Raw genomic sequence first — 16,806 nt, forward strand, 5'->3', positions numbered from 1 at the left:
GGAAGGGAATGCCTCTATATAACTTGCAAGACAAGTTTTTAACTTTTGGAAGTTGACTACTTTGAGACATATTTTCAAAGAAGCATTATTAATGAGAGTAGTGGGCAACTTGAGTGGGAGACTTTTATGTAGTAAACACAGTGGTTCTCATACTTATTCAAGTGGCAGAGCACCTGGTAGTACAGATGAAATATCAGATGACTGTGACTCATTTAACTTAAAATCAGAGTATAATTTACAATAAAAGCAGATACCATTTAACATTAGATGTATAATGCTGTAGTGCCAGGTGGCAAAGGTTTATCAAACTTAAAACTGAGAATATTATACCCATTAGCTTAATTTGCTGTAACCTCAAATGGTAAAAGACTACTATTACTCATATGGAGGGAACCACTAGGTCTAGCAGGTAGGACACAGTGGCTTCAGGAGGGCTTAGTTTGGGGCCCTGATTTTAAGCTTCATCAGCAGATCACTGACATAGGTTATTCCAAGACACAGAATCATTTATTCATCCGTTTATCCCAAAATGCCAACCACATGCCATGCACAGTGCTGAACTAGGGGCTGCACCATGAACACTGTGAACAGACTACAGGTCTATGGCCTTAGGGAGCCTATAATCTAAGACAAAGGGGGATATTTTAAAGCAATATATAATGGAATCTATGATGCGGGTGGCCAAGGGAGGAAGAGGAAGGGCATTTAATACAACTTAATGATGGGAAGAAGGGAGCAATAGAAAAAACTTCCCACAGGAGACAATAGCTATGCTGATAACTTACAGAATACTGTACATTTTGATTCGTCCATCAATAGGTGAATGGAGAAATGAAATGTGCTGTGTATATTACATATACAAGCATATATATATGCATATATATATAATGAAAGAACTACATGAAATAAATAAACTAGATCTATATATGTAAATAAATTACAAAAAACGTAATACTGAAAGAAAAAGTTACAGAATGATGTGTACATTATAGCGCCATTTAAGTAAATTTAAAAACATAAATGTACAATTGTATTTATGTAACTTGTAGGTTAAAGGTACATACTTATGTGATAGTACTACAGAAACATACATACTAGACTTTATATAACTAGAAGTTAGATTAATATCAAAATCATAAGCATGCTTGCCTTTAGGGGAAGAGGGAAATAGGACTATAAAAAGAGAGGCTTCAGTTGTATCAGTAATATTTTAATTTAAAAAAATAGAGAAGGGAGTATTACAAAATGTTAACATTCATTGTGAGTGGTAGGTACAATATTTGTTATATTATTTTCTGAATTTTTAAGTACTAAAAATAATTTTTCCCCTAAGTTTAAAACATTACTCTCAAAATCACGTTTAGCATCAGTGCTAGGGAACAATTAAGTCTTATAAATTATCATCAAAAGTAGTTTAGTTACACTATTTTTGCTCCCGACACATCAAAACAAATTTTAGTTTACCCGTGTAATCTAGTACCTATTCATAGCTTTTATAACAACTGCAAAATATATGGTATCAACACTGAAACTGACAAGCTGGAATTTCATCTCTCATTCCTTGAACTTTGGGGGATAAGAGGCAAAGGAAAGAATATGTGTACAGGAAGCTATAAGCTGCAGAGACTGCAGGGTGGTTAAGATCTGGGAGGAGCAGTCCCCATACTTACTGATCAGGCCTCATTTAGTAAATAGAGGACCCTTAGTCTACCTACCTCCACATTCCAAATTTCAGCAGGAAAAAAAAGTTGACTATCACAATCGAATACCACTACTAGAGCTGATTGTGGGGAGGAAGGGAAATGATTATACAGACACCTATTTTACCAGTAAGGAATGGGTGTTTGATATCTCAGTCACTAACAGATGTCTAAAAATCTACTTACATAGTGAGAAATTATAGGGTAGAACTCTGTTGATACAAACACGTATCACACACACCATTGGGTTAAATGAACAAACTGCAGAAAACTGAAATAGTAAAGCTGAAGCAAAACTAACAGTAAAATTATAAATTAATAAAATGATGAAAAAGCTAAAATACTGGCAGTTGAAAACACTGGAAAATTTCAGTCAACACTGATGATACAGATAACTCTGCATCCCTTCTGAAACTGGTAAGAATTCCTAATACCTCACAGAATTGACGCCAAATCTTTATGCCTCTGCCAGACTTATTAGTAAAATGCTGAACTAGCCTACAGCAACCACTAATAATTTGCTAGCTTTGGTTTATGACTGCCAAACAGCTATGAATCCAATCCACAACACTCAGATAAGGAAAAGGTACATTACTTTTAAATTGTAGCTCTAACCCCCTATTTGCTAGATTGTTGAGAAGCACAGTATCATTATAGGAAGGAATGGCTCACCCCATTCCTGGGGTCCAGTGAGAGTCTCTGGATTGATACTGCACAGAACATTTGAGGAATGGCACTCAGGTCTTTGATTCACTCCTTTCACTGCCAAGTTTTACAGTAAGGTAGCCTAATTCACTTCGAACAAAGTCAGGTGTCTCCAGTCCTTCAGGCCAAAGCTAGCTACCCTCTTCTCACACACTTTCCTGGCAGCTAAGCCTGTTGGTCAGCCTTACCAGGTGCACAATGCAACCACTTCACCCGAGAGCAAATCCAGCCTGAGCTGCTGCTAGACTCATAAGCCCCCCAAGGGCTCAGCCTCTGCCTTCTCCCTTTAGCCTAGTCAATTCCACCTTTTCTGATTCCCAGCAGCCTGTGTCAATCCCTTTAATGGTCCTGAAGTGCAAAACCCATTTACTTGTGGGAGTGAGATAGTGTATAGAAAGCTAAAAATTTCAGAATCACAGTGGAGGTCTGTTTTTCCCGGGGCAGAGGGTCTGGGAAGAAGATGCTTTTTTCTTCTTGAGTTAATCTTCATTGGAAAAAAAAAAAAAAAAGCCAAATAAACCAAAACACAAAAAGAAACAGTTTTTTTTTCTCCTTAATAGTTCATTCTCTTACCATATTTAAGTAATCCTTAATTAGAATTGGCCAGTAAGTAGTCCTTATTAATAAATCTAAGTACAAGTTTATGGAAGTGTGTGCTTTTACATATAAGGATACTAAGAACCAGCTTTCTTTCTTCTTTCTCTTTTTTTTTTTTTTTTTTTTTTTTAGTTTGAGGTCCATGATGAGATCAGCCTTGGGCTAAGAACAATACTCTGAGGAATAATGAACTAGCAGGGCAAAGAGCTACATAGGCTGCCTTCTTCCTTCTCCTGTAATTTCTCCTCCACCAACTGGAGGTGTTGACTTGAATTTCCTCCAGGGACTGGCCAAGACAGCCAGGCTCCTGCACTGCCCCTCGCTCAGATCGCTGACTCCCTATTTCCCAAGAGGCAAAGCCCATTCCCACACTGTATTCTTCCACAGGCTTCCCCTGACTCGTCCCTGATTACAGGCAGGGTCAGAGTCTGGGGCCATTTTCCTACAGAGGTCTCTGTTTTGAGGACTAGAGAATATTGGTTGAATTCATTAGGAGTGGGTTATCACATCCTGAGAGTAGATGTAAAGCAACCAAACTCAACGTCTGTACATCAACTCCAAGAAGAGGTGGCAAATTATGAATTAGGATTCACCTAATTCATCTCTTTTAATTCATATGGACTAAAGAAATTGCTGAGAGTGGCAAAGAGCGGATATAGCAGGAGGTAGATGTGATGGTATTAGGAAGAATGCTAATGAGTCCAGCCGAGCTCAATGGAACCAACTGCCCCAGATGCTATAAATGTACAAACACAAGTTGGGGGACCATGTATTGAAGCTGGCCTGGGGGAGTTATAGACAGCTATTTTTGTTTGCAAAGCATTCACTTACTTTTCTGGTAAAAGCACTTTGATTTTCTTGTGGGGAACTATCCTTCTCCCATTATCTGTCCATAAATTTCAGGTAGGACTGTCCCTTGGTTGCAGGAATTAACAGATAATTCAGGTGGGCCTATTTAGGCCATCTCATCCATCTGGCCACAGTAATGGTTCCAAATTGAGTACATGACCCACGATGGTCCAGTCATATCAAATCCTGGGACTTCTGCTGAAATTATTAGGGGAAGAAAAAATGTTTTCCTCTTATGCAGTTTCTAAGATACTAGGAGTCACCATATGAAGAAAGCCTACCTGAGAATAAAGCCAAAACAGAGGAAAACTAAATAAGGAGAGATGGATTTCTGATGACATTTTTTTTACCCTCTGGATCCAGCTGTGCCTGAAACCACCACTGCCACTGAATTTTTTTACTTAAAACAATTAAATAATTTTCTTTATTTGCTTAAGCCAGTTTGAGTTGGTCTGTCCATAATAACCAAGAGAGTCTAAATAGTCTAATATATGGAATTTTAAGGTTTTCAGACATTCAGGCCTGGATGAGATGATTCTAAAATTCAGCGAGAAATTTTGGATAGTTGATAGTCTTCCCTACAATAAAGTCAACAATAAAGTCTCACAAATTGGGTTTCCTACTGTTTCCCATGTCTTTTCTTTCCCCATGAACTTTGCTTCTATTTTCCCTCAGAACTATAAGATGAACCTAGTTCAGGCCTAGGTGATATGTAACATGTGAGCTCTTCAGTTTTAATTTTTTATTTCTTTTAATTTTAAAATTGAAAGATGGTTTCAAGGTGGTTTCCTGAACCACCTTGAAATCGTTAATTCATGACTGTTTCACAGCCATCAGTATCTGTTTGGGGAAAACTATCAGTTTGTTATTTTAGCAAAAATAACAATTTGTGAGTGGCTTTCCATATTGGAGTGAGCTATAATAGCTATAAGTTGTGCTGACTTTTACAGTTTCCACAGTATTTTCACATGTATTGTCTCATTTGCACTTTTTTCTTTTTTTAATTGAGGTATTGGGAACATTACATTAGTTTCAAGTGTACAACATAATGATTCAACATTTGAATACATTGTGAAGTGGTCACCACAGTAAGTCTAGTTAACATTGTCATTTGCAATTTTGTTCACTCATCTATTTAACAAATATTTATTGAGTCCCATACAATGGCCAAGTTCCGAAGATAGAGAGAGCAATACACAAGGGAGTCCCCATAAACTGTATAGCTGAAGACGATGTCTTAATTTGAAACCTCATCCAAAGGTGAAGTAAACCAGGATCTCCTGACTCCCTCAGTCTTCATGACTTCAAATTAAGCGCATGCTCTCCAGGAGCCTGGGAAAGTTTTATTAAAAGTCACTTAAGGTGGGTGGATATGCTCTGGACCTGTCCTATTATCACTCAGTAGTGCCTCATGCTCCTGCGACCAGTAACCTCTGAATACGGTAGCAAGCTGCCTATTAGTATTAGGTAGACAGTAGATTAATACCTTTAGACCTAGGGATAATATTAACGGTTACCTAAGCCAATGTTCTAATTTTACAAATGAAACAATTAAAGATCAGAAAGGTAAGTGGTCCAAAGACATATAATATATTGGTGACAAATTCCAGACTAGAGCAAAAAGTTGATCAAACTGCAGGCTAAAACTAAGTCTCAGTGTTCAGGGTACTCCAAGGCTTGGCTCCATCTGCCTCTTTAACTTTCATTTTCTTTCACTCTCCTTTTCCACCCTATGCTCCAGCCAATCTGCTTAGAGTACTTTGCCAGCAGACTTGACTTTATCTTCCTCCGAGTCACCCAGTGCAACTTTCAGAAAGGCTCTTGCTTGCAGGAAACAGAAGCTCACTCATGTCATCTCCAGAAATGAGGACTTTAGTGTTCAATAAACAAAGCCATGGAAATCCAGGGGAAAAAGTAGGTTGAGAAAGAGTGGAACCTGGGATAGGTTTTGCATCTGGTAAGGTCTGGGTGCCTCAACAGAAGCATGTGAAATTTGACTCAGATGCTCCACCATAAACATAACTCAGCTCCACCCTGTGTCCATCCATTCCATATTCACTAACAATAGACATCTTTGTATTCCACTCATGTGGCTTACTCATACTTTAAGCTCACCTGTGGCCCAAACCTTCATTCTTCCAGCATTTCTCCATGGTATAACCATTCAGCCTCAGCAATAATGCTAACTGCATCATTCTTTCAGTGGATCCCAGTTTTTTGAAAAAAAGGTCTACTCTATGTTCTGTGCTGGCAACAGAGCTCAGAAACCGAGCTCTCATTTTCACTATTGGTACCTGAAACTAGTAGTTTGAGCTACTAACAGTTGCACAGTACATCCTTCTCACTTGCAAGAATCTGGTTTCTGACACTGCAATCACCTAGCTCTAGAGGCTCCACAGACCAAAACATCAGACTCATAAGTTTTTCTAATAATCTTATGTTTTTTTAATTATCATAAAAATAAAAAATGTATATAAATTTAAAAATTGGAGAATACAAAGTAGTATAAACAAGAAAATAAGTCACATGAATTCACATTTCCTCATCCAGCAATAAACCACTGTATATGTATATATAAACATATATAATATTATAAGCAAATATAAGTATATATATTTATTTACACAACACACAGATATATAGTAGTTTTGAATAAAACTGTAATTATAATATGCAAGTTTATTTCACTGAATAATGTATCATGAGCCTGTTCCTATGACCTTTCATATCTCTAGCAATTAATTTCCTATGATAGTTAGTATTTTATTGTATGGATATGAATTTATCTGTTTGCCATTATCAAGCATCTGAGATTTTTCCATTTTTCTGTATTACAAATAATGCTTTATGAGCCTCTTTGTACATAAATCATTGTGCACATTTCTGATTAGTTCCTTAGAATAAATTTCTGGAATAAGAATTACTGGATAAACATTGTAAACATCTTTAAAATGATTAATACACATTCCCAAATTAACCTACAGGAGAGTTGTACACTCCTTTCACTGTAGGACTCTGATCAAAAATGGTTATTACTCATTTTTTTAAAGCCTTGTCATTTTGATAAGCAAAATATAGTACCATATTAATTGAATTTTCATTCCTTTAATTCCTAGTGATTATAAGCATATTTTATTGGCTATGTACAGTTCTTTTGTGAACTACTTATTCACATTCATTGCCAATTTTTTTTTGGAGTGCTTGTTTTTACTTATTGATTTGTAAGGACTCGTTAAAAGTTAAGTACATAAAAGTAAAACTATCTTGGTTTGCAGAGGACATGATTTTGTATACAGAAATCCTAAGATATCCATCCAAAAACTATTTGAACAAGTTCAAACAAGTCCAGCAAAGTGTATGTACAAGATCATTATTCAAAAATCAATTGCATTTTAATACATAACAACAAAAAAATAAAATTAAGAATTAAGAATTTCTAAATTACATTAGAATGTAATATTTAGGAATAAATTTAACAAAAGGAGCATAAGACTTATACTTCAAAAGCTACAAAAAATTGTTGAAAGAAATTAAAGAATAACTGAGTAAATGGAAAGATATTCCATGTTCATGAATTGAAAGACTTAATGTCGTTCAAATGGTAATACTCCCAAAATTGATCTACAGATTCAACATAATGCCTATCAAAACCAGAACTGCAGAAAATGACAAGCTGATCTTAAAATTTGTATGGAAACTCAAAGGACTCAAAAAAGCTAAAATAATATTGAGAAAAGAAGAACAAAGCTGGAGGACATAAAATTCCTGATTTCAAAGTTACTACAAAGTTACTGTAATTAAGACAGTGTGGTAGAGTCAGAATCCAGAAATAAATCCTTGCAATATAGTCATATGACTTTGACAAGAGTGCTGAGACAATTAAATGGGGAAGAAATAATCACTTAAAAAAATAATACTGAGACCATTAGAGACCTACGTTTAAAGAATACAAGAGAATTTATAACATATATAAAAGTATCCCAAAATAGACCAAAGACTTAATTATAAGATCTAAAAATTATAAAGGTCTTAGAAGAAAACATGTGGATAAATCTTTATGAGCTTGGATTAGGCAAGATTTCTTAGATATTACACCAAAAAAAGAAACAACAAAATAAAAAATAAATTTGACTTCATCAAACCAAAAACTTTTGTGATTCAAAGAACACTATCAAGAAAATGAAAAGAAAGGAGAAAATATTTACAAATTATCTATCAGATAAGGGGCTTGTGTCCAGAATACATAAGGAACTCTTAACAACTTAAAAATAAAAACACAAATAACCCAATTAAGAAATGGACAAAGGATTTGAACAGACATTTCTCCAAAGAAAATGTACAACTGACCAATAAGCACATGAAAAGACTCTCAACATCATAAGCTATCAGGGATATGCAAATCCAAACCACAATGAAATATCACTTCCAGCCACTAAAAATATAGACTAAAAGACAGATCATAACAAGTGTTAGGGAGGATGTAGAGAAATTAGAGCCCTCATACATTGCTGGTGGGAATGTAAAATAATGCAACTTCTTTAGAAAATAGGCTGACAGTTTCTCAAAAAGTTAAAGATAGACTTACCATGTGACCCAGAAATTCTGCTTTTAGATATACTCCAGAAAAATGAAAATATATATCCACAAAAAACCACAAAACATGAATGTTCATATCAGTATTATTCTTAATAGCTAAGTACTGAAAAAAAACTCAAATGTACATCAGCTGGTGAATGAATAAATAAAATATGGCATATCCATATAATGGAATATTATTCAGCCATATAAAGGGATGAAGTATCAATTCATGCTGCAACGTGGATAAACCTTGAAAACAGTATTTTAAGGGAAAGAAATGAGATGCAAAAGGCCATATATTGTATGAGTCCACTGATATGAAATGTCTAGAATACACAAATCCATAGAGTAAGTAGATTTGTGGTTACCAGGGACTGCAGGGAGGGGGAATGAGGAGTGACTGCTAATAGGTACGGTGATTCATTCTAGGGTGACAAAAATATCTGGAATTTGGTAGTGGTGATGGTTGTATGACTTTGTGAATATACAAAAATCCACTGAATAGTATACTTTTTATATTTTATGGTAAGGGAATTATAACTCAATTAAAAAAAAAAAAAGAAACCAAGTACTAATAAATGGTGCAATATGGAGGAAACTTGAAAACACTATGCCAAGTGAAAGAATCCAGTCACAAAAGACCACTTTTCGTGTGATTCCATTTATATGAAATGTCTCTGGTGGTAAATATGTACATACAGAAAGTGGAAATCCCCTTGGGCTGAGGGGATGGGAGGAAACGGGGAGTGACTTTTAATAGGTATAGAAATTTCTTTCTGAAGTGATAAAAATATTCTTGAATTAATTGTAGTGATGATTGCACAATCCTGTAAATATACAAATACCATTAATTATATACTTTAGCTGAGTGAATTGTATGGTATGTGAATTATATCCCAATATATCTTTTAAAAGTAAAGCTAAAGATATAAATCACTTGAGTATTATGTATGTTGAAAATGTATTTTTCCATTTGTCTCAGGCCTTAATTTTGTTTATGGTAGCTTTTGCTGAGTACAGAAAAATTTAGTATTCATGTAGTGAAGTCTCTCCATCTTTTTCTTTCTTTCTTTCTTTTTTTGTTTCCATTCTAAGAAAGACCATCCTACCATCACCCTCAGGTAAATAATTATCTATACATTCTTCTAGTTCTCTTTGGGTTTGATTTTTTTAACATTTAACTAATTCCTTTGAAGGTGTTTTACATATTTTGCAACTATTTTGAGGGCTTTTACCAGATACCTGTTCTTAACTTAGGTTTTTCTTTTTCTTTTCTTTTTTTAATACTGGGAAAACATGATCATCAGTAGCTAGAGTGTCCTGAATCTAGCTTTATTTCTTATTATTTGTTTCATATTCAGACTGGAGTCAGCTGCTGTGATAAATCAAGAATCCTCTCCCCTCCACACGCCACTCCCTGCCCCCGCACCTCTGAATTAAACTTGGCAAATTATATTGTTGGATATATTACTTGTTGAGTTGACTTCAGAGCTATAATCTGGAAGTTTGTCTAATTGGACTGATTAGTTTTGGTCTTGTGGTCATGAAAGAACCAAGAAAGATGTCTGAAATATCAGATACATTCATCAGCCAAGATAGGGAGGTGTTGATGGTTTCCCTTTCATGTAAATCCAAATGGCTGTGGCATGTTTGGCTCATGTTCTTTTGATTTGTGATTTAATTTTTACAAACTGTAGGAAGAAAACTGCTGCCAATGTTATGGTTTGAAGAGCTGGCTTTCCTATCCAAAGGCACAGAAAATGTAGTATGATGACTGGGCTCAGATAATGAGGTGGGAGGAGGAAAAGAGAATGTTGGCACCAGAGTGTGTCCCTTTCTGCCATTTTATGGGAAATCAGAAATGGCAAAGAACGAGAATGAAAATCTGCTCATTCTTCTTCTCTGCAAAGGCTTCCTCAGTCTCTGATGGGCCCTGTGTGCCTTCTTAACCTTTCTTTGATGACATTTAGCTGAGGGACACGACCTGAGGGACATTTTCTGTACCTGAGAGAATTGTGCCAACTTGAATTTAGTAATATTTAGAGTCCTGATGATTGCCTGCTCCTTCCCTGAATACAAGATCCTACTCTTCTCTCAGGAAGTTGGGACAAGGGGGAATTACACTACAGTAATGCTCTGCTCCCTTTACTAGCAAATGTCTCCAGAAATGCACCCAGGGCACCACCCCATCCTCATCACTCAGCTCAAACTGTATTTCCAAGTGACCAGTTACGTCTTGGTCACAAATCAGATGACCTCTCCTTAGTCTTCATTCACCTCCCTGATAAGTAAAGCTGACCTTTGCCCCCTCCCTTCTTTGTGGAATTCTCCTATTCCTTTCTCTCATGGATGCTTTATATTCCTTGGGTCAACAAGATGAAGTGGTTAAGAGGACAGGCTCTGGAATCAAATCCTGTCTCCACCAATTTTAAGTGCTGATCCTAACATCTTAGTAACTTGATGTCCTCGTGTATAAAATGGGGAAAATAACTGTGCCCAACTCGTAGGAGTGTATTAAATGAGTTAATTTATGTGAAGAGCTTAGAAGAGAGCCTACCCGCTAGCCTACATTTACAGGGTGCTTGCTGCTAATACTATCACTACTACTGCTACAGCTGTTGTTACAGTGCAGCTATTATTTCATCCTACCTTTTTGATGCTTCTTCACTGATTTCTTCTCAACCCCTCCTGTCTTTCCTCTAGACTTCTAAGTTTATGTGTGTTCTTGAGCCTCTTCTTTTTTTCCTGCCCCATGTGGAATATCTCATTGGGTCAGATTCTGTTGTGTACCACTCAGATCCTCTCAATCCCACTTCCCTTCCCCCTACAGCCAGGGCTACAGCGACCAGTGCGTGCAGGCTTCAACCAGCTACCCACAGGTGAAACCCACCACACCTCACTGTGGGTTCCTAACAGGTACCTCTTGCTCCTCGACATGAGCCACCTGCAGGAAACTTACAATACAAATATGCAGGTAAATTCACTCTTCTGAGGCCTTCCTTGACCAACGGGGGACAAGAGGCAATAGGTCAACACTTTCTTCTCCCTTTCAGCCCTTAGGTGAATGCTTCTGAACCTCATTTCACACAAACAGCTGCTCACAAGGACCCAGGGCAAAAACACCAGTCATCTTTACTAGTAAACATTCAATAGTGGGTCCTAGATTGCCTTTCCCTCATTCCCTATTTTTACTCCCTTCTAATTCCTGCTTTCTGGGATCAAATTTCCAGATAAATTTCCTGCTGCAAGCCTTTTTAAAAAAATTATTATTATTTCTCTTCAGTTTTTTTTTCGGGGGGAGGGCAGGAATTTAGGTTTATTTATTTATTTTTTAATGGAGGTCCTGAGAATTGAACCTAGGACCTCATGTATGCTAAGCAGGCACTCTACACTGAGTTATATCCTCCCCTGCAAGTCTTTACCTCAGGTTGTTTGGTGGAAAACCAAGCTAAGACACTCATCTATTAAGTCAAGTAGTACTTAACTTCAAGGATTATCCTCTGTGCAGTTTTATCTCTAAAGTGGGGACTTCAATTAATTTGGAGTATAAGACTGTTCTTTGTAGGGTGGAGATTGGGTCACTGGAATAGGCCTCTCTAGTTACATAAATGAAAAGTAAGTAGCCACCCGTGGTCCTGGGAGAAACTGAAAAGTGTCCTTACCTGAGCACTGGTATTCAGTTTGCTGGACCCCCACATAAATCCCTGAGTTTGCTTAAGACAGTTTCTCTGAGCTTCTTGCCTTTGTTTTGTTCACGGGGACGGTGGGGGGGGGGGGCGGGGGGCGGAGTAGGTTTGTTATTCATTGAAAGGAGGTTTTTGTTTGTTTGCTTTTGCTGGAGAGGAGTTGAGGAGAGAGATGTTTTGGTGTGTGGCATTAGGAGAGGGATGACTGGAAGATGAGAAATGGATGGCAGAAGCTGAAGGAGCAGTTTTCCTGTGGGACTTTATGGAACCACTAAGAGCAAAGTTTTTCAGGGGCTGGTGACAAAATGTGGCAAGAAGCTGGAGATTAGATTCTTGTCCCCGCCCTCATTCCCAGCCTCTACATTTACCCAGAACCATTCTGACACCCCAGAGAGAGTGGCTTTGGCAGCCACAGAGAACCACAGACTTGCCTCAAATGCCACTGTTTCCTGAAGATCACTGCCAGCAGAGGCAGCGCCATTTTCTTGAGCAACTAAGGACAGTGGTACCAGCTGAAGGAGCAAAGCTGGAGTCTGGTAGATGAAGTGGGCAGACTGGTTTGTGGGCACATATCAGGCATCCTTTTGGGGTATCTCAGAATTTATTGGGGCATACTGAGGTTAGAGGTTCACCCCTCAGGTCCTCTTGGCCTTCCCTAGCTTCAGAGTCCTTAGCAAAGTTGTTCCCACCTTGAAACTGCTGTGGTGACCAGTCATTTTAGCCATGGTGTAAAAGACAAAAGTCCTCACTTCCTACCATACCCCCTGACTTGTTGCCCCTTGTCTTGGTGCTTCCTTATGTGGCTTTAGAGGCAGTGGGATCTCTACAGTACCCATGCAAGAGCCACCTGGAAGTGTAAGAGAATTATCACTTCATAGAGCAAACTTCGACCTATGTGAAATGGGGCCAGAGAGCAAATTAATCCTTCTTCCTCCCCCTGGGTTCCCCTGAGATCTAATCATTTCTACAGAATATTGAAAAATTGAGTAATCAATCATCCTTGATACCAAGGGGGTGGCAATCTCATTAACACAATCTTATGTTACCTTCTCTCCTTTGCTGCCTCGCGCCCCCTTTCCCTCATTTTGGTTACCTGAGGTTAAAGTCCCTAACAAAGAAGTAGTGCACAAACTTTTGCATCAGGTTCTGCTTTTGGGGGCACAAAGAATGAGACACGGTGGAGCTACAGCTGGGCAATGGATCAGTGGGTTATTAAAATTCAAGACTGTCTCATTCTATACTTCTCAGTCTAGCTAAGGCAGGTAATTTAAGTTGTATCTTTTTCACTAGGTCAAAATATGGACCCCAAAATGCTCCCACATATGAGTCTTACGTTTTCTCCATACTGGACATCTCTACCCAGATGTCTCTCAAATTCTTCCAACTCACTATATCCGCAACTGGCCTCACTTTGGACTTCTCAACCTCCCCTTGAACTGATAAAATGATTCGTGCTGTAAGTTCCCTGTTTCAGTTGTCATCTTTATCTTAATCATTGTCCTCATCTACCAGACTAGAAAACTAAGAGTAAGCTTTAACTCCTCCTTCTCTAGAATACTGCATGGCTAGTCATTGCTTACTTGTTGTTCTGCCTCCTTCAAATATCCTCCACTGGTCCCTTTGTCTCTGTCCTGGCTGCCACTGTACTGATGGACGCTCATCCTATAATTTGCTTGAAGTATTGAGTGTCCTAACTCATTTCCCTGCTTCAATCTTCCCCGTCTCTGATCCATCTAGTCAATCTCCCCACCTACAAACCTATTACTTTCTTCTTTATGTACCACAGTCTCTGAGATTTTTTAAATATCTAGGAATAAATCTACCTAAGGAAGCAAAAGACCTGTACTCCAGAAACTATAAGCTGCTGATGAAAGAAAATGAAGACACAACAAACAAATGGGGAGAGATACCATGTTCTTGGATTGGAAGAATCAATATTATTAAAATGATCATACTACCCAAGGCAATCTACAGATTCAATGCAATCCCTATCAAAATACTGATGGCCTTTTTCACAGAACTAGAACAAGTAATCTTAAAATTTGATGGAAATATAAAAGATCCCAAATAGCCAAAACAATCTTGCCAAAGAACAGACCTGGAGGAATCAAGGCCCCCAACTTCAGTTTATACTACAAGGCTACAGTAATCAAAACAGTCTGGTACTGACACAAAAACAACACACAGATCAGTGGAACAGAATAGAAAGCCCAGAAATAAATCTATGCACTTATGGTCAATTAACTGATGACAAAGGAGGCAAGAATATACACTGAAGAAGACAGTCTCTTCAAGAAGTGGTGCTGGGAAAACTGGACGGCTACATGTATAAGAATGAAATTAGAACATTCTCTAGCACCACATGAAAAAATAAACTCAAAATGGATTAAAGTCCTAAAAATAAGACTGGATACGATAAAACTCCTAGAGGAAAATATAGGCAGGACTCTCTATGACATAAATTTAAGCAATGATTTTTGGATACCTCTCCTAAAGGAAATAAAAGTAAAAATAAACAAATGGACCTAATTAAACTTAAAAGCTTTTACACAGCAAAGGAAACCATCAACAAAACAAAAAGACAACCTACCAAATGGGAGAAAATATTTGCAAATGATATGACTGATAAGGAATTAATATCCAACATATATAAACAGTTCATATAACTCAACATAAAAAAACAAATCAATTTAAAAATGGGCAGAAGAACTGAATAGACATTTTTCCAAAGAGGAAATGCAGATAGGCAATGGGCACATGAAAATAAGCTCAACATTGCTAATCATCAGGGAAATACAAATGAAAACCACAATGGGATACCATCCCACACTTACCAAAATGATTATCATCAAAAAGTCTACAAATAACAAATGTTGGCAAGGATGTGGAGAAAATGGAACTCTTGTACACTGCTCGTGGGCAATGTAAATTGATGCATTGTGGAAAACAGTTTGGAGGTTTCTTCAAAAACTAAAAATAGAATTACCATATGACCCAGCACTTTCACTCCTGGGTATATATCTGAAAAAAACAAAAACACTAATTCAAAAAGATACATGCACCCCAATGTTCACAGCAACATTAACATTATTTATAATAGCCAAGACATGGAAACAATCTGTCTACCAACAGATGAATGGATAAGGAAGATGCGGTCTACATGTACAATGGAATACTACTCAGCCATTAAAAAAAACAAAACTTTGGCATTTGCAGCAACATGGATGGACTTGGAGGGCATTATGCTAAGTGAAATAAGTCAGACAGAGAAAGATAAATACTGTATGATTTTGCATATATGTGGAATCTAAAAAGTACAACAAACTAGTGAATATAACATAAAAGAATCAGATTCACAGATACAGATGACAAACTAGTGGTTACCATTTGGTGGGGTAATACAGGGGTAGCAGTGTGGGAAGTACAAACTATTGGGCATAAGATAAGCTCAAGGATGTATTGTACAACACAGGGAATATAGCCAATATTTTATAATAACTGTAAATAGAAAGTAATCTTTAAAAATTGTGTAAGAATAATTTTTTTTAAAGAATACATTCAAAGTTACCTTTGAAAATTTCTTAAATATTTTGGCTGAAGAAGCACAGTATGAAGTAGTCTTGCAGACATACTAGCAAGCAAACATAAGTGCATTTAATTTATATCTCCTGGTAAGTCCAACATAGCTGGTTGCTGTTCTTGCATTATAACAGACTGTAGTTTTCATGTTAAAACACTCAGCGTAGTAATTGATGTGTTTAAGGGCGATGTATGAAACATGCATGTATTTAAAAACAGTGGTCACCCTCAGTGAAGTGAGATGCTCACATCATAAGAAGCACTTGAGAGCTGAGACTACTGAGGAAAAGATACATTCACAACTCCCATCTCACACTCACTCTGGACATATGCTTATTGAGTGGGATGTAGGCAGAGCTGGCTGCTCTCTTAAATCGTCAGCTCTTGCTCTCACATTCCCCCTTCCCAGAGCCTTAGTTGAACTGGAATAAGATAAATGCACATGTGATGTTACTACACTGTACATACTTTTGTGTCACCCATGGACCTAGTGCCTGCATGTAGTAGACCATCAACAAATGAAGACGTGACAATGAGTAGAATCAGGAACATCTAATTCAAGTCCTGGTTCTAGCATAGCAAACTGTATGGTTTGGGCAAGTCACTTTACTGTACTATGACTAAGTTTATTGATTCATAAAGTATTTAATTGGTTTATTTACCCAAAGTCACTTTGTTTTGTCTGTACACATAGGATATATACCTTTCATTATTATGATGATACCTATAATTATATAAACTATTTTGTACCAGACTAGACTAAGATCTTTTCATAAATTGTTTATAATTTAGCACATATTAATTAACCCCAGGAAAGGTTGTACATTAGGGTTTATATGAAGCCTATGAACAAGCTACAAAGCTCTGCTAATTATGAACAGCTTCCATAAGTGTATTTTTCAGTCTGTTTTTTTTTAACTTAGAAAACCAAAAGAATCATTCTATAAGTGTCCAGTAATAAGATCTTTTGGTGTTGGGCAGCATTAACAAGGTTTTGTTAGATAGATTTCTTGGTCAGATAGATTTTTATTCATACATTGCAACTTATTGAAACTAAGACAACTTGCCATTAAGACACAAATATATTAAGAACAAGAAAGCTAAAAGTATCT

This window comes from Camelus ferus, chromosome 4, assembly GCF_009834535.1.
Source record: "Camelus ferus isolate YT-003-E chromosome 4, BCGSAC_Cfer_1.0, whole genome shotgun sequence".
Classification (NCBI taxonomy): Eukaryota; Metazoa; Chordata; class Mammalia; order Artiodactyla; family Camelidae; genus Camelus; species Camelus ferus.